Genomic DNA, 19,084 nt, shown 5'->3' with positions numbered 1-19,084 from the left:
CACTTTGGCAGGCCTGAATTCCCTCCAAACGACAAAAATAAATAAAATCTCTCAGCATTAAATGCCGGGAAGACCATGAAAAAGCTGGGTACACAATGAAAACAAATATATGGTTAAATAACCTCTCTAACAGTATTTCTATAAAATGTCTCTCTAAATAACACCAAGTGAAAGGCTTGCTCTGTCCTGATTAACCTCAGTTGGGGAAGATTGTCTGTATCAAACCATTATCGTCAGCTGATTAAAAATGAATTAAACCAAACAGCAAACAATTCCCAAAACATCCTCTCTCCTTTCCAATTCAGGGCCAAAATAATAATAAAAATAAACCCTTTAACACCGAAGAGCAAATGCAGCCCTAAGTCACCAGAGCCTGAGGATGAAGCAGGTGATGGGAACCTGGGATGGGATGGGATGGGATGGGATGGGATGGGATGGGATGGGATGGGATGGGATGGGATGGGATGGGATGGGATGGGATGGGATGGGATAGGATGGCGGGGCTTGGCCACAGTCATCCCACAGAAAGGTGGCAGGACGGGTTGTAAGGGTCGTAAGGGATAAAGGGGATGCTGATATTGATTAATTAAAATAACCCAAATGAGCTACCCAGTTCTTTGTCTCTTGAACAGACCCCCTTTTTGAAAGCCTGGAGTCAGCTAAAGTGACTTTTTAACATCTTTCTCTTACTTTTGTTTTATTTTTAAGAAGCCCGGCAGACCCTTGTGGTCAATATATACAAAGGAAAGTGCAAAGTCACAAATTTCAAGTGTTGGCTGCATAAATCCATCCCAACAGGAGCGCGCTTCAGCACTGAAAGCCAATGGGAGATGCTCCCATCCCAGCATTTTTCCAGAGAAAACATCCCCAGTAGCATCAGTAGAGGGAAACAGTGGACAAACCCTGCGTTTGGTACCCTGCACAGGCACCCTCCTTCCCCATTGGAGCAAGCTCCTGGGGAAAGCCTCTGAGTAATGGAAAGGCCTCAAATATTCCTCTCCTTCTACTTATTTTTTAGTTGTTTCCATTTTCTCAACTATTTTCTCAATAACTGCATAGCAATTGTTGGGTCCCATCAGGACCCACCAGCCAAGGTGCTCCAAGGTCCTCCCCATCTTGGGGTTGAACAAAAAGCATCCTAAGCTGGAACAATGAAGGAGAAAGGTCCCAAAATTTTTGGGGTGGGGGGTGCATTCTCCTCCGAAGCTGTGCTGGTGACACTGCTGCAATGTCCCCATGGTCCCACACATGAGCCGGCCAGAGAGTTTCAGGTCTTGGGGTAGGGCTGCTGGCAAAATCCACATTGCCAATGCTTCTTGGACACAAACCCACCATGTAACGAAGGAGAGTCTAATTACTAACTCTAATTACAAAGAGGAGTAAATCACCAAGATTATTTTATTTTTTCGCCTTTGCTGAGTGTCTTTGATATAATAAAGAATAATTGAGAACCAAAGGGACCCACCATCCTGACACTTTAACGACAGCCTATTTTGAGACACCAGAACTGCAACTCAGCAGTTCTAGAAGTTGTAAAAACTGTTGTTAAAAACTACTCTCTGTCCGAGCAGTTGTAAAAACTTGTCTCCAACAATGAGGAGAGCATGACTGCTGTGGGGTGCCCTGGGGTGCAAATATCCCTGCCGGGTCCTGTCCCCAAGAAAAGATGACTGTCCTCCATACCCATCAGCATCCGACCCTGTCAGATGCACGGGGACCCGGTGGCTGTGGGGAGGAGTGAAGCAGCACCAGGGTGGGTTTTTTTCTCCACTCCAGCTCAATTTTAGAGCCATTCCATAAAAAAAGCATTTAATCCTTTTAAGGGGAGGCTTGTTCCTTCATGAGACGTATAACTGTCAGAAATGTCTACAAGTATGGGCAAGATTTTCTGCTTTTTGCTCTGCCCCTCTCCAGCTTTCCAACACCAGGACATCCCTGCATCTTCCCTGCAGTGCTAGCACCCTAAAACCAGCAGAAAACCCCATTATGGGTGTTAATAGGAGCAGCGTACATACTATGCATATACACATATAGATTTTGGACCATCTTTTTGGGGTGTAAGGCAATGCAATTAATAGTGCAGCCCTGTCGAGGGCTCATTAAGGGTCGCAGGGAGGCAGCGTGGTGCTAGTTTACAGTGCCTGGCTGCTGCTGGGAGTTAGGACTGAGGTGCCACTTGCTTTGTTTCGAATAGCTCTTTCGACTCGGGCCGTAAAATTAATGTCTGAGCAAATAGCTGGGAAAATAGGAAGCTGTATAAAGTAACTCGGCACTTGGCAGGGGAATTGAGATGAGCCACATTTGGGAGATGCTGGATTTCAGTTGCATTTCTTTCTCCTCTGGAGATGTCAAGTGCCCTGGCACGGTGGGTACCACATCCTCATCCCTCTGACCCGCACCTCCCAGCTCTCCCTGACCCCCAGCTCCCTGGTACTGATCTCATCTCGTTGCTTATTTATCCACCTTGTTTTTCTTTCAATTCCCCCATCCCTTGCATGTTTATCTAACCCTCCAGCAACTCAGTCCCTGCTTTATCCACTGTCTTCTTCCCAGCCTCTACCTTGTTCTCCTGGTTAGAGCTTCACCTATTTATATTCTTAACCTTTGCCTCTCTTTCCTCTGTCTTTTTAATCCACACATCAGTCTTGTTTATGACCTCCATCGCACTGCTCATCTCAAGTGCATTACTGGTGAGCTAACACGGCCCCATCTCTGTGCCTTCTCTCCTAAGCCATCATCAGCTCTAGCTCCCCCACACAGCAAAGAGTGATGAAAGAAGACCCTTTGGCGCAGGAGCATGAGACGCAGAAGCTCAGCATCCCACCCCAGGGATGCTTCCGCTCCCCAGCACACTTTTTGCCCCACCCTGTACATGGGCATCAAGAAACCTGTGGCTGGCAAACAGGTGCAGGGATACCCAACCTCCTGCATCCCTTCATTCTGGGATGCTCAGGACCTGGCCACCCTGCAGAGGACAGCGGGTTTGGGGAGAAAGGTCACATTTCAGGGATGTTGTGAGATTGGTACCTGGGGCAGCTTTCCCAAGCTTCCCGGCAGCCGAAATTCAAGCCCAGAATATCATCAGACGAACATCCTCAATACATCGCCCCATTGTTACACCACGCTGGCTGCTCTGGCACCACGGCTCTGTGCCTTTCCTTAACCTCCCTATTCCCACTCCATCACTGCATCCCATAAAATTGCCTCGGAGAGTCCAGCATGGCTCTGCCTGTAATTTTTCTGCCTCCTCTCCCTCCCTGGATGGTGGGAATTTTCCTCTTGCTGATTCACACCTCCATTGCGTCATTTTTTTTTTTAGCGCTGATGCTGGCTATGCTCACCCCAGGGAAAGGTTAAAACCCCAAGCTGCTGCTTTGGGGACTGGCCCTCTGCCAGCCACGTGCTGCTGACTCAGCCAAAAACCTGCACCTGTGCTGAGCAAACCCAAACCTCTCCCACTGTTGGGGTCAAATAAGGGAAATGTCAAGGGTTCATTTTCTCCCTGCTGCCCTATCCCCAACCCTGTGCTCTCAACCAAGTCCCCATGTTGGGAACAGCACACCTTAAACTTCAAAAAAAACCTTTTTTAGTATAAAAATCCTCTGGCTCTTCCCTCCAATCCATTCAGGTGTCAATAAAAAGATTGAGGGGTTGGTCATGGCCCTATGGGCATCACTTGCATCCCTGGTGGGATGGAGCCATTTGCAGTGAAAGGGTTTTGGGGAGAGAGAGCACCCAGATCTCCCTGCAGATGCTTTTTTGGGGATTCAACAGCTGGATTGGGTGTTTGCCTCTGCTAATTCCTCCTTGTGATAGTCATCTCTGGGATTTCCCCCTCCCCTCTGTTTCCTCCCATCTCATTCCACCCCGTGCCCTGGATGGATCCATCCCCTGTGGAGGGACCTCTTGCCCAGCCAGACCAGCAGTGACCCAAGGATGCTCAGCCAAATGGAGCATCTTGTGCCATGACAGGCACTTTCAAAACAGGCTTTGCCATTTATTTTCTAACCTGGGAGGCTGTCTTTTTTTTTTTTTTTTTTTTTTTTTCCTATTAAAAAGGCTCAAGAAGCATCCCACCCAAGCTACCTCCTTCCCAAACCCCATTAATTTCAGTATCCCTGCCAACCCCCCTTGGCTAGCAGTAATCCTGCCTCCCACCACCAAGGTATAGTGGGACCATGCAAGACCTCACTGCCCAGAAAGCAATTCCAAGCAATCCAAGCAATTCCAAACAATTTCTGCTTGGCAAAGGGATGCACCGACCCTTGAGATCGGGTCAGGAGGGCCACTGCCCACTCAGCTTGGTCCCTGCAGGAATCCAAGGAATGTCTCTCCAAATCCCGTATGGTGGAGGAATGACTGATGGGGACCTGATTCCCTGCAGGATGGGGCCGAGGGAGCAGCCTGTGGGCAGACTCCCACTCCTGGGCAGGGAGAGCAGGATGTGGCCCATCCCTGCCTTGCCCTGGGATGGTGGCACATTCCTGCAGCCAAAGTCCCTGGCTCGGTGTCGTGCCTCAGTTTCCCTAAGCAGGATGAGGAATAAGCAGAGTAAGGAATTCCCCAAATAGACTAAAAAATTAAATTCTTCATTTTGAGACTTTGCCTTCCCATTTGCTACAACAACCGGAGAAACCTGCACAGCTGCCCTGGATAAACCCCCTCCTGCCTGAGGGGGCTCGAACGTGCCTTGTGCACACCTGCAGGGAGCCCTCATGGGGTGGAATGAGTTTGGAAGGTCTCAGCCACCCAGGTGTGCTTCCCCACTGCTCTCCTGCCAGCAAAGGCTGCCTGTCCCCTGCCCACATGCTCAGTCCGGGATGGGAAAACCCCACTGAGCTGCCTGGGGCTAGCACAGCGCGGTGTCCCCTGCGGTCCCTGTGACCATCCCAGGGGACATCTCCCCTTTCCCCCCACCATCCTGGTGAGCCCAGAGGATAATTAGCGAGTAATGAGCCCAACAGCCACAAAGTCAGGGTGGCTTTAGCTCCGGCTGCTCTGCCACGGTGCAAATTACAGGGAAATGGGGATTTTGGCATTCAGCTGCATCACCATCATTAGGGATAATCAAGAGGTGCACCTAACAGGGACGAGGCTGCAGGGTGCAGGGAGGCAGGCAGGGGAATGAGAATGTAGTAATTACTGGATAATTACAAAGTAATGAGAGACAATTAATGCTGCTGGCCTGTGATGTAGCAGAGTGGCACTTGCAGCCATGGACTTGGAACAGCGTGGGGCACCAGCACAGCCAGCCTGGGGAATGATCATGGCAGGGATGTGGGCTGCTGCTAGGCTGCCTCCACCCTGGAAAACAAGAAGTTAAAGCTTTTCCTGATGTGAGCAGGAGGTGTTTACTGGGACCAGCTCCCTCTGGAGAGCTGGCTCTGGACTTGTCCCAGGTGCCATTCTTCATACCAAATACACCAGGGCATAAACAGAAAGGTTCCTCCCCTCCTTCTTTGCACTAAAACATTTGTTTCCAAGTGACCACAAGGAAAAAAGGAAGTGAGGAGAAGGAATAGACAGCCATGGCGATGACAGTCAGGGAAGCTGGTGGCACCCACAGGTGTTATGAATTTATAACACCTCTGTCAGTCTGAGCCCTGGGCTGGGGCAGCTGCAGCTCTGGGGGAGAGCAAAGAGCTGAGAGCTTTGCCTTCTGCAAAGCCCTGGAGCAAGGCAAGAAGCTCCCTTGCTAGGGACAACCCAGCACTGGCCTCATAATTGGGGTGTCCCATGTGCCATCACCCACCGAGCCCTAGGGATCCCTGCAACTCGGGAGTGGAGCCCGTGCCAGCAATTAACCGCATTTGCACCTCTGATCTCATTTGGAGAGAGTGCTTTTACCAAGGTCAAGCAGCAGGGAATACAATTCTCTAGCTGTATGGAGGATTTGGGAGGACCCCCCCCCCCAAAAAAAAAGCTGATTTTTCACTCCAATTAAATATTTAGCTTGTTGAGGATGGCTGGTGCTCCCTCCTGAGTCTGCTCTGGTTTTGGTCTGGAGCATCCCAAAGCATCCCACCCTCGGATGCAGGAATTATCCCTGGATGGCTGTCAGGGTCTGGGCACAGCCACGTCAGCGGCTTAGTGGGATTTGAGGGAGGATTAGACACCAAAGGGGATAACAAGAGAAGATAAAAGCTTAGAGGGGATAAAGCCCCTGGTGCATCGGGGCGTGAGGCAAATACTAATTGCCGGGGGTCAGTTTCCCTCCAGGAGGGTGATTTATGGCCATGGGCGGGAGGCTGCCACGCTGGGGCCAGGCACACTGGCAAATTGGTGTGGCTGCAGCCAGCAGCCAGAACTGTTCCCTAGAAGCAAAGGTGAGATTTTCCCCAGTTTAGGTAGAGAGGCGTGGAGGTTCATGTGCAAAAAGTACTTGTAAGTGAAAATAAGTTTGAAGAAAGCATCCCCAGCTTGACATCGGTTAATGGTTCAATTTATACCCCTAAGAATTAGATCCGTTCTAATTCCCTTGGTGTCCTGTTTAATACAACCCCAAGCATTGGCACTGATTGGGTAAATGATGAATCCCACTGGTTTCTGCAGTGGGGTATTCCCCAAATACACTTATTTTAGGAGGAAGGGAGCTCAGGCTGGACTGGATCTCAGCAGTCTCTGTAGGTCCCCCACACACATCCTCCCAGCAGGAGCAGGCAGCAGGAGCAGGCAGCCCAGATACGGACAGAGGGGTGTGCCACCCACCCCAGCTCCCTCTGCCTCTGGGACCCAATTTGGGGTCCCTCCTGCCTTGTCCCATCCAATGGAGGACTGTCCCACCGTGTGGGTGGGGTGGACCATGCTCCCCAATGCGATGAGAGGTGCAGACAGCACCAGGTGTGGTGGAACCCAAATTCGTTCTGGGGTTGGAAATAAAAGCCACCAGTGGCAACCTGCTGTGCTCAGTGGCCTCACATCAGGCAGCAGCTTATTAAAAAGCTGTCAGCAGTCAGGCTGCTGCAGGCCGTATGCCAGAGCAGAGGAGAAATATCTGTGCCGACACCATCTGGGCATGGTTTGGGGGGTCCTTCTGCCTGTCCCACTGGTGGTGTGGTTGGCCCCTTCTCTGGGATGGTGGAATTTGGGGGTCCACATGGGGCCGGATGTCTTCAAATCAGCGCTGGGGGATGAGGACCAGCTCTGGGAGAGAAGGGCAGGTCCTCCACAGCTCTGCAGCATGGGCCCTGACTGCATGTGGTGGTGGCATCCCCACCCTGCCTCAAATCCCGCTGAATCTGGGAGAAGTGCATTTCACTGGTGCTGGGCCAGGGCTTGCACATGGAAGGATTGTCACGCATGGACTGCTGAATGGGCTCCTCAATTCCCCCCGCACCCAGCCCGGGTGCACAGGACCAGGGTACGAGTGAGCCTGCCAGCAGCATGCATATGTGCAGGATGCAGAGATGGCGCACACATCCCCTCCTCCAGCTGATTCTAAAATGAAGATAATGCCTTATTCTTCTCTACAGCACTAGCAGCTCCATCTCTGCTCTGCTTTATCTGGCCTGGGGCAGAGGAGAAGTTTGCTCCCAGCTAAAGGGAGACACATGCCTTCCCCAGGTCCCAAGTGATGTTCATCGGGATGCTCATCCTGCTGCTTGCACAGGACTCATGTGCGCAATGCCCCAGTGATGTTAGAAATCAATTTTTCCTGCCTGGATCAAGTTCTGCCACCAGCTTCACGGGATCCCGTATGCAGATTTCTCCTCTGGTTACGCTGGGACTCAAAGGGGATGTGCAAGGGCAGGACCAAAAGCACTACTCCTACCCAGGAGCCAAAATATGGACAGAGGCTGAGTGAGAGTTCACCTGGGATTTAACAGGTATTTTAAAGACCAGATGTAAAACCTAAGCCCTCACTATTTACAGTCATTAAATGTCCCCCGGTTCATTTTGCAAAGGCTAGGCACATTAACCCACTGGCCTGGCCGCCCTCCGCTAACCGCATCCTCATCACACAAATTCCCCTGACATTTGAAACTGCTCTTTTTTCTAAACCCGCTGCCTACTCTCACTCCCCAAGCCAACATTTCATGGCTGGGCATTTGCTTCTTGTCTTTCCTGAGGATCTTATAGCATAGATGATGTTACGGAGGAAGAAGAAAAGACCGTTACTAAAGCATCAGGCATAAGCACATCTCCATCACAAAGAGATTAATTTTTGCTCCAATTAATACCGTAAAACTACAGAGAGAAGCCCTCCCTTGGGCAGCAAAGGGCAGGCGGGCAGAGCATCACCCCTGCCAGGGCTCACTGCTGCCTGTTCTGCCTTCGCCACCTCTCCTGCCAGCTCTCATTTCCATGGAAACCTGCCCTCCTTGCTCCTTCCCCTGCCTGCACACCTGCTAATTTAAGGAAACCAGTTGCTTTCTGCTCCCCAAGGAGTTGCCTGGACCAGCTGGAGACATCCCACCAGGGCAGGCAGCGATGACCCCCTGTCTGCAGTGCCTGGCATCCCCGGCCCACCACTAATGGGGGTCTGTGCAAAGCTTGGGGTGGGTCCGTGCCCCTATTTCTGCTCTCTGGTAGCTTGGGCAGGGAAGGGCTGGATCCCTCCTTATTTCTGCCCCTTTCATCTCCTCTCCTCCCTCCTGGTCCTTTCCGTGGCTGCCTCTCCTCTCCCAACCTTCCTTATCTCTCCTCCCTCTGTCCCTCTCGCCAGCTTTGTTTACATCAGTAAAACACTTGTCCAGGTCAAACACGGTTTCCTGATAAACACATTTCCATTGATTGCTAGAAAGAAAAATCCTCCAGAACAGCAGATTCTTTGCTCTAGGGATCGATAACACCTCAAGATCCCTCTTATCCTGCACCCAGCCCTCCATTCTGGTGAGGAGAATGTGTTTTGGGGACCCACTTAGAGTGGAGGCAGGAGGGACCCCCTCCTGCAGTTACGGGATGTAAGATATGACACCTGAAGCAGATACATGACATAATGCAGCTATAAATCCACCTGGGAGACTGAGAGGGCCTGCAGGACTGACCCCTTTGGTGTTGCACCCATGGGTGATAAACCGCCTCCAGCTGCTTCCCCAGGCAAGCGCCCCAGTGCATCGGCACCTGCACACCATCACATCCCACTCCTCTTCCCTGGGCTTGCCCAAACATTCCCATTTAATGTTGAAATCAGGGATGCTCGTGTGCTGCCAGAGCTCCTCTGCCGAGCCCCGTGGATGGGATGGCAGGCGAGGCACCATGGGGCAGCACCACGCAGTGGCTGGAGTCCCACAGGCCACTAATGCACTTGCAATGGGGAGGCTCATGCATCGCTACAGCGAGTGATTTAGCTGTAAAGCCACAATCGATAAAGAGAAATTTAAAGAGATTAAGCTTTCTGCCTCTGCTGCCAACGAGATGCTCCCCATTGGGGTGTCACCTCCTGGACTGCATCAGCTGCTGTGGGACCTCAAGGGCGCGATGTGTGGTTGTGGGTACCCACCGAGACTCCCCGGGTACCTGCAGGGTTCACTCGAGAGTTTTTTTGAAGACTAAAAATACCAACTGACATGTAACCTACTATGCAAAACGATGCTTCACCCACCTGTCCGGTGAGTGGTTCACCTCCTCTACAGCAAAACATACACAGAATGATGCTGTGAGCCTTGCCATTTGGTGTGGGGAGAAAGCAAATTAAATTATAATAATAAAGACATAATAAATAATAAATTGTAATACTAAATAATAAATAATTAATAAATGCATAAAAATGATAAATAATAATTTGGGCTAGGAAGAAAACAGCCCAAGTGCTTTGTACGGCCCCTGTAAACTACAGGAGCCCTGACCTGAGGGAGCCAGCAAAGCGCTGTGTGGCGGAGCATAAGGAGCTGTAATGAATTCAGAGTTTCCACACGGCTTTAATAAAGTCCTTCTGCAGAGGCTATTAAGGGAACTAAGATGAGAGGTGAAAGTTTGTTATGGATCAGAAATGGTCTAGACGACTGAGAAAAAGATAAAAAAGCTGAGCAGTGACGAAGGCACCTGATGGGGTGGAGAGCCTGGGACTTCTGTGGGGCACGTGCCCCAGAGAGGGGGCTGGACCCTGTGGGGGGCTGCAGGAGGATGCACCCTGCCTGTCCTTAGGAGCTGGGTTGATTTTAAAGCAGAAGCGACACCTCATTCATCCCCGGTGTGGGCGTTCATTCAAAACAAAAGCTGCCTTCGATGCTGAAGATGCTGATGCCATCTCCCTCCCGACAGCATCCAGCCTGCACATTAACAACACAGCCCTCAACCCCCGCAAAAGGCTGGGCTTACCCTGGCTCGGCACCCTGCTGTTGGTCAGAGCTCGTGTACCACAGCTCCACTGGGGATTTTCACCCAATTCCATTCCAATTTTCAACCCATGTTGGCTCAGGGAGGTGCTGGGAGGGACATCCCTGCTTGTCCTTGGGGCACCAGCCCTGGGTCCACCCCTTGCTGAGAGGGTGAGGATGACCTTTCTCAAAGGCAAAACAAGCCCCTGGGGTATCCAGGAACTGAGGGGGGTTTACATCCCACCAGCCCCCCCCAGTCCCACGCAGCTTCATGCCTCCGAGCCCCCGGTGTGAGGGCTGCAAACCCCTGGCGCCTCCGAAACCCTGCCCTGCTGGGATGGATTTTTTTTAATTGGATTGTGACAAACATTTAATACCTAATAGAGCTCACACCGGCACAGTTAATTAAGAAGGTGACTAATCCAATTCACTCGTGGGAGCGCAGGAAGAGAGGAGCGGGAGGGAGGAAGCCTGCATGCGGGGGGGCAACGGCAGGGAGGGAGCAGGGGATGGGGAAAATCAGCTCAGTTGCTATCACCCTTCATTTCATTTTGTGTGTGTGCATAAATGATGAAGAAGGACTTTCCTCCTCTGTTTTGTAAGCGCCGGAGCCGCTGGGTAAATGCTGAGCTGTCTCAGACTCTGTACGAGCATCACTGGGGTCCCAGCCTGGGGCAGGGTGGAAATTCATGTCAGGTCAGATGCTGCCAGCTGAAGGCTGCCTGGGGCTCGGCCGTAGAAATCTCCATAGCCCAAATCTTGCTTTTTGTTTTAAAACACCCCCCAGCTGGTTTTCCAGCTCTGGATGGGATGTTGAGACCCAGACACCCCAGAGCATCCCCCCTCCACAGAGGACCCCACTGCAGGGCTTGGTCCCAGGCACGTCGGGCCGGCAGAGCCAGCTGTGGCAACATCTGTATGCCACTCACTCCCCGTCCCCCCGGAGTTGATAAATAAAACAAGTGGAGTTATTTTGGCCCCGGGGACAGGGCTGTCTCCCAGAGCACAGAGCTGCTCTTTCTCCGTCTCTCCGCGGCGCTGGAGTTCATTGTTATTCCCCAGTGGAGAACAGGACGTGGATTGAGCCGAGGTCCCCATCTGCGGCGGGCAGCCGGAGAGAGACTCTCTTCATATTAGCGCCCAACGGCATCAATAGCGCTTTTAAATGAAGCCCCAGGGGGAAACAAAAGGCCGGAGTGGGGAAGAGCGTGTGGGCGAAGCTGAAGAGGGATGGGGGGGACAGGGACAGAGCCAGGGGAGGAGGGGGAAGCAGGATGAGCTGGAGAGGATGACGAGGGGAGAAAACAGAAATGAAGCAGCTCCGTATAAACCATGTTTCCTCCTGAAAACAGGGCAGCTGGAGGACCTCGGGATGCAGGCAGCAGAGCCACGAGTGCTGGCTACCAGTGATGTTGGTAACATCGTCTGCCTCCAGCTCGGCCATAGCCCACTCCCTCCTGCCCAGTGGGGAAGTTCCCTGCACGTTAATCAGTGTCCCACTGCAATTAGTCTTCGTTATGCAAGGCTAGTGAAAGGAGATGATGCTTTAGCAAAACGACAAGTGGATGAGTTAAAATTCAGGAGGAAAAGCAACCAACTCAACCCAAAGGAAAACCAACCACCCTCTGCCCAGGGATGCTGCCAGCCTGGGGCGGGCGGCACCCACGGGCACCACTGAAAGCACCCACTGGGACCCTGTCGGTCGTCCTGGGGTGCACGGGACGATGGGTGCACATCAGCCAGAGGTGGGGAGGAGGCGACGACAGCATCGAGTAATTAGTGAGGAATTACATGGAGGGTTCATCCCTCCTGCAGCCCGGAGTGAAGAGTCCCCCAGGGTGCTCCTGCATCATCCCCCTTGCAGGAAATAATTACTTAAGTTAAAATTATTTACTAAATGAGGCAATTCTCAGCGTGCTATCTCAGAGCTGTTTGCCCAGTTTACTTTGTTACTAGTGCTACATAATAAATTAACTGTGTAATTAAAGATAAGTTTAATGCTGATGCTTTGCAGAGGGATTTTCTTTTAAGTCTCCATGCAAGTATAAGCATCCCTTCTAAAAACATAAAAACACACGCACGTGAGTGTGGCGCGAGGAGGGGTCGAACCCTGCACTGTGGCCGCAGGCAGAGACAGGCAGGGCTCCGACCCTCCCCGAGAAACGTCGGGTCCCATTAGTGCCAGTGTGTCCCCTTGGGGAGCCCCCTTTCCCCCCCAAGGGACAACAACCAGATCGAACCAAATCAATCTGTGTTTTAATTACCGGCCGTGCTCTCACCCCAGGGATGCTGATCTGTCTGCAGCGTGAGCTTGGCCGCCCGCAGCTGAAATCGCCCCCGGTGGAGCTCCCTGCTTGTCCCCCATGTTATTTAGGGTGTGCTCCATCGACAGGACCTATTCCTGGCCACAGTGCTTGGCAAGGAGAGGCTGCAGAAGCCTGCAGGGAGTAGAGGACTCATCCACCAGAAAAATAAGGAAAATAAAAAACGCACTTTAGGAATCCACGTTTTCAGCGATTTCTGCTGACTAACACGATTCCAGCTGAAACGAAGGAAGCCAGCGAGGAAACGGCTCGAGAGCTTCTCCAGGAAACATTTCCCTGTTGGAGATGATGTTCTAGGACTGCAGTGGTGGGATTTGAGCCCCAAGGGTGGGGACCATGAGGGGCTGCGTGACCCAGGGCATGCTCTGCTCCTGCTGTTTGCTCGCCCGTCCTGCCCCCACCGCCCCACTCCAGCACAGTATAGGCAGGGCTCGGCGCAGGCAGGGCTCGGCGCAGGCAGGGCTCAGGGGTCACCTCCCCTGCTAGCGATGAGCTTGGAAAGCCAAAGCCCAGCCTTTCCCCATGTCGCCTGTTGGTGGGGGCAGCCGTCCCTGAGCGCCTGCCTGTGCCCACGGGCAGCCCAGCATGATCCAAACGCATCAGTATCGACTCGGCAATCAATTTTCAAATCCCAGGCAGCCGGGCCAAGGAAGAGTAATTACTCCAGCCAGCCATGTGCTCCAGCTAATGCAAATGGAGCAGCTTTTGCCTGGGACATTGCCTCGCATCCCTTGATGGAGGGCTCTGAAACAGAAAGCAGTGCCAGGTGGGCAGAGTTAAGGGTGTTTTCCTTCTTCCAGGGTGGATATTTGCACTGGGGATGGGAGACCCAGCACCCGCTGGAGCTTCTCCGCTCCCCAGGCACCTCTCCAGCTGCATCCACAGCCCCAGCCCTGCATGACCCCAAGCAGGATCTTCTCCCCAAAAGAGTGAGAGGAAGAAGAGGGAGCTGCCCTGGGAATGAAGGACAGAAAGCTGAAATAATTTCTCCCTCCCATGATGTCTCTCATGAGCAGAGGGGAAGGAGAGAGACAACCCTTCACCTCTGCCAGACCCCTCTCCTGGAGGACAGTCATTACCTAAAGACTTTTCTACACTTGTAGTAGCTACATGCACTTCATTTCCCCAAAATGTGGGTGATTTTGAGATCTCCTCCAAAAGGAGAAGGAGCTCTGGCTGGGCCAAGGGAAGTGAGGTGGGTTGGCAACATCCCACACCCACCAGATACCAGTTAAATACCCCTGAATAATTCCTCTAACAATGACCCACATGACTAGAAGGAGGCTTCCAATCTCGTCCTCCCATGGTGGCTGGCTGTCGAAGACAAGCACTGGGGATCTGCCTGCTCTGGGAAAAGAGATGGGGAGCAGAATGCCTGCTAAAAAGCCCTTATTTAGGAAAAAAGTTGAGAGAGGGGCAGGGAGAAGGCAGTAGGTGGTAGCTGGGTTGGGTCCTAGTTTGTCCTGGGACATGCTGCCCCCAAAACCCAAGAGCTTTTAGGTGAAAAATGTTCAGATGAAGATCTGTGCTCACCAGATCTCCAGAGACCAGGACCTCAGCGAGCCCATACCGCCTCTGCTGTCCTTTTTGTTGGGGGTTTTGGGGAGACCCAGACCCCTTCCTACCCCCAGACACCCCAGGGAGCATGGAGGGAGGCTTTAGTGTCCCTGGGATTTCCACCCCACCAGCAAATCTGGCAGCAACCCGCCATGGGTTATCAAAACCACACCCATGAGGGTCCCCAGTATGGGGAGGAGGGGAGGGGACGTGTGACATCCCGCAGCCATGACACTTCCACCCGCCCCGTGTTTTCTCAACCTTTGCCAACTTGAATGCTTACGTGCTGGCTTATTAAAAGAGTTGTGTTTTACTGAAGGCAGCTGGTTGAAGCCGGGAGACATAAGCAAGGCAGCTGCTGGCTTTGCTGCCTGTACCTTGTCAGTGCTGCTGCCCTGCGGATGCTTTACCGGGAAGAAACGTGCCGGCTTATGGAAATACAAGGCTCTGACATTGCAAAGCATCAAGGAAAACAGAAGGGGAAAAAAAGAACCAAACAATTACCTGGAGCTCATCAAGGAGCTGCTGGAAGAGATTGTGATAGGTAATTATAAAGGGAAAATAAATTCAAGCTCCGAGATGAGGATGACAAGCTGGGGAGACTGGAAGGCACAGGAGGAGAGGGGCTCCCAGCACTCCATGGCAGCCCGTGGGTGGGAGGTTTGGTGCTGAGATTTTGGCGAGGAAGGATGTTCCTTTGAGTATTAATTCAGTCGGAAAACTCCCCGAGCAGGTCTGGAGGCCAAGAGGTGGGTGTGGACGGGATGTCTCAACAGGCAGCACCGAGCCAGCTGCCAGCTCCAGCTGCCTGTCCCTGGGCTGGATCTGTCCAACTACTCCAAACTTCGGGGCTATTTCAGGGAATACCATCATCAATTAATTAGTGCAGGGATGCTGCTGCCCCAGTGGGAAGGGGCTCGCTCACCCATGCTCCGACCCCCTCCTTCAGCCAGGAAATAGCGGGGAGGGATGGAGGGGAGAGGCTCTTTCAATCCCCATGAAACCTAGTTGAAGCAGCTCCCCTCAAGGGCTGTGGGAGTGGAGGCAGCCGATGGGGACAATCTTTAACTAAATGTCAGCTGAAATGGTGCTGGGCACCCCGGGATTTGTTTCAGGCGCATCAGTAGGGAAGGCTCAACCTGCCTTGTGAGACATGTGAGAGAGCGCTAGGGGGGGAAAATCCTTTTCAGACCAAGGGACGGACCAAACCTGCCCCATATTTTCTATTTTATTTTTAGTTCCCTGTCCTTATCCCTTCTTATTTCCTTATTTTATTTCTTGCACAGGGAGGATGACACCAGGCTGAGAGCAGTGATGTGGGTTAGGGGAGACTGGGAACTAACCATGGAGCAGGTCCCATAGAGACTTGGAGCTTCAAGCACTTAATGCCATCAAATTTAGCAGCCACCTCCCAGTAACTCCAGCCAGCAAACTGGGCATGGTTAGAGACCAGTTCTGGAGAGCTGGGAGGATTCAAGAGGTCCCAGGCTTTGCCCTCACTGGGATTTTCACCCTGGCCTGGCCATAGGATGCTGCTCCCCTGTCTGGGACCATCCTACGGGGAGAAGCAACATCTAACAACATTGACATTTCGTTTCTCATTACAGGCACAATTAAAAGGAGAGAGGATTACAGGCAACGGCTGCGTCGTGTCCCCATCCCTCAGCCGCTTCGCACTGCCTTTATCTCTTCTGCTTGGGCAGTTCCATCAATGGATCGACTTCTTCCCCTGCCTAATTTATGACTCCTTTATGTTTGTTTATATAATATGGTTAAACATCTACTTTACACCCTGCACACTTGTACTCACTAATTAGCATTTTTCTCAGTGTTTATTGCATTTGCTATGCACTCTGGCAAGATGAATGGGAGCAGGGAGAGAGCTGGAAGCCCCATAGACACCCTACACCTGGGGCAGGAGCCACAGCCCCCACCCTACCCCAGCCCAGCAGGTTTGGGTGCCTGTCCCCCCCACCCAGAGCTCCAGATGAAGTTGTTGGCTGCCAAAACTGTGGCTGTGTCCAGGAAGGGATCCCCTAGGAATTATTTCTGCCTCCTGACATGGTCCCTGAGCTACTCTAGGGGGGACTGGGGAGTCTGGAGCATCAGCATCAGGGGAGCAGCAAGAGATCCGTGTGTATTCCCCATGGCTGCTACCATGCGGTGACAAACTATCCCCGCAGCCTTCTGTCCTCACCTTACTGATGCTCAAAGCCACTTGCTGAGTCTCTCTGAGCAGGTTTGGGGTGCAGAGCAGGGTGGGGTGATCTCCAGGGGGCTGTTTTGAGCCCCTCTGTACCCCACAGGCAGCCCCGCAGACAGGGGGAGCCCAGCCTGGTCCTGCCCGCAGAGCCACCTCTGCTCGCCAGGAGCTGAGCCCAGAGGAAACCCCAACCTCGACTCAGAACAGACCTTCTCCTCAGCCTTGTTGTGCCAGGAGTTACAGCCAAATCCCCCCCCCCCCCCCCCCCCCCCCCCCCCCCCCCCGCCCCGGCCCCCAGCACCAGCATGATGAGCTCTGGCAACCAGCACTGTACCTTCCAGTCCTGGCAGTATGGATCTACATATGGATCCATACCACCCCGGGTCCAGCTCTGCCCTGTGGCCCCAGTAAAAGCCCCAGCCCTGGAGGAGTCACCACCTCTTGCTGCACAAGTACCCTGGGGGGCACCTGCTCCCTCTGGCAGGCTGGTGGGGCCGGCGATGCTCTGCGGCCCCTCTCCCCCACAGACCCTGCCTGTCCGGCACCCCATCCTGGGGGTTCGCAGCCCATTGCTGTGAGCATGGACCTGACAGTCACATAAACAGCCAAGCTCATAAAAGGGTCAGGAAAACCCTCCTGTGACCCCTCTGCCTGCCTGCCCGGCCTCCTCCTCCTGCCCGTTCCCCACACCGCAGTTTCCCTGCCCGCAGACACATGTCCCACAGGGGTGCAATGCGGGGGGGCAGTCATGTGGCTGGCAGAAAGCGACCCCCAAATCTGGCCCTTCCTTGAGACCCCAACGCCACCGCAAGAGAGGATGTCTCAGCCGACACAGGGAGAGGAGAGCTTACAGCAGCGAGGCGATCCCCATTTCCAGCCAGGAGGGCAGGATACTGGGATGCTTCTTTCCCCCAGGCTCCGCAGCGCCCTGGTGAACCCCTCGCCTCTCCAGGAAGCATCCCCACACCGGGCGCATCCTCCTCCTCCTCTCCGGACAGATGGATCCTGCCAGAAGCCGTAACAGGTAACTGCTAACGAAGCATGCCTAATTAACGTGTGCCTCGGAAGCACCCTCGCCGCCCCTTCCTCCAGCTGCTCGGCCAACCCTCCGCTCCGCCGTGCCCTGGCCAGACGAGCGCTCCGCTCCCTGGCTTTGCAAGTCGCAGCTCAGCGCAGGCTCAGGGAGCATCTTTCAGCCCAAAGCTCTCAGCCGGCCCCTTCCAGGGGTCAGCTCGCCTAGAGCAAGGCACCGTCGCTCAGGTATTCCCGAGCAGGCAGGAGAGGAGGCAACCTTCACATTCAAACTTTGGTGAAGCAGAAAGCTGGGGTTAAGGCTCAGGAGGGAGCCCGGGTGTCCGCCAGCAGCATCCGCGGGTGCGGGAGGCAGAAGGCTGCGCAGGGTGGTTTCCACCCCGGCTGGGGGTAGGATGGATGCTGCTGCGGGGAGCGGGGCTGTGCCCAGCCCTTGGCTGAGGGGAGCCGTGGGCAGCAGGAGGGAGGGGACGGGGTGAGAAGGCGAGATGGGGAGAGGGTGCGAATGAGGCCCCCCCAGCACTGCCTGCCAGTATGCAGCAAGAAACCGCCTCCCCGCCCCGAACTGTCTCCTCTCGCCGTATGACGCAGGTGCCAAGAGCCAAATTTCTTTAACCTCATTCCAGCAACAAAAGCAACTTGCAGAAAGTGCGGGCAGCCTTTTCTTCCCCAACCCCCCCTCCAAAAAAAAACCACCCAACAACCCACCCCCGCTTCCCCTGCACAGCCCCCCGCGGCCGGGCCGGGGAGACGCCGCACCGCGGCGGCGGAACCGCGGGTCCCTTCCCTCAGCCGCTTCCCTCCGCGCCCAACTCCGCGCCTCGCTGCCCGGTGGCGGGGGGGGGACACACACGCACAAGCACACAGAGCGCAGACGGCCGGGGGCCGGGGCGCGGCCGCCCGCGGCGCGGGGATGCGCGGGGAAGCGGAGCGCGGCCACCCGCGGAGCAGCGGAGCCCGGAGGGGCGGAGAAGCGGAGCGCGGGGCGCGGAGCCGAAGCGCGGAGCGCGGAGCTCGGAACGCGGAGCGCGGAACGCGGAGCCCCGGAGCGCGGAGCCCCGGAGCGCGGAGCGCGGAGCCCCGGAGCGCGGAACGCGGAGCGCGGAGCCCCGGAGCGCGGAGCTCGGAGCGCGGAACGCGGAGCGCGGAACGCGGAGCCGGAGCGCGGGGCGCGGAGCAGGAGCTGTCCGCGGTGCTGAGGACACTCACCGGGCCGGGCCGGGCCGGGCCGGCGCCTCCTGCCGCCGCCGCCGCCGGGAGGGAGGGAAGGGGGGAAGGGGCAGGAAGGGGGGCGGCCCCGCTCCGGCGGGGTCCCCGGGCTCGGCCTGGCGCCCTGCCTGGCGCCGGCAGCCCCGCTGGCTGCTGCGGCGGCGAGGAGCGGCCCCGGGACTGCCTCGCTGCCGCTCCCTCCCCGGCTTAAATTTCAGCAGCTCGGTGGGTTTTGGTTTTTTTTTTTTTTTTTTTTTTTTTTTTTCCTCTCCCCTTGCTTTTTTATTTTTTTTCCCCTCGCTCTCCCCTCTCCGCCCGCCGCTCCCCGCTCCGGGCTCTCCCCGCACGCAGCCACCTAGTGGGCAGAGGCGGGAGGAAAATCCCACCCGCAAACCCACGCGGCACCGCCGCATCGCCTCCCACCGCCCCCCCGGCCCGCCCCGCCGCCCACGGGCTGCCCGCGGGGCCCCCCCCGCGCCCCACCACGGCCACGGCCACGG

General features: G+C 54.6%; 1 protein-coding gene across 1 annotated transcript in view; it reads right to left on the bottom strand.

Annotated features, from left to right (window-relative positions):
• TNR (tenascin R) overlaps positions 1 to 18,877 on the bottom strand; it is an 81,645-nt gene extending 62,768 nt beyond the window's left edge. Inside the window, exon 1 of the mRNA XM_074833031.1 lies at positions 18,585 to 18,877. The gene's annotated coding sequence lies outside the window, so the exon portion shown is untranslated. The remainder of the gene's footprint in view (positions 1 to 18,584) is intronic.
• Positions 18,878 to 19,084: the final 207 nt, after the last annotated feature.

This window comes from Strix aluco, chromosome 8 (genome assembly GCF_031877795.1).
Source record: "Strix aluco isolate bStrAlu1 chromosome 8, bStrAlu1.hap1, whole genome shotgun sequence".
NCBI classification, from domain to species: domain Eukaryota; kingdom Metazoa; phylum Chordata; class Aves; order Strigiformes; family Strigidae; genus Strix; species Strix aluco.
The sequence above is the reverse complement of the archived record's forward strand: the minus strand, read 5'-3'. Positions and strand labels throughout refer to the sequence as shown.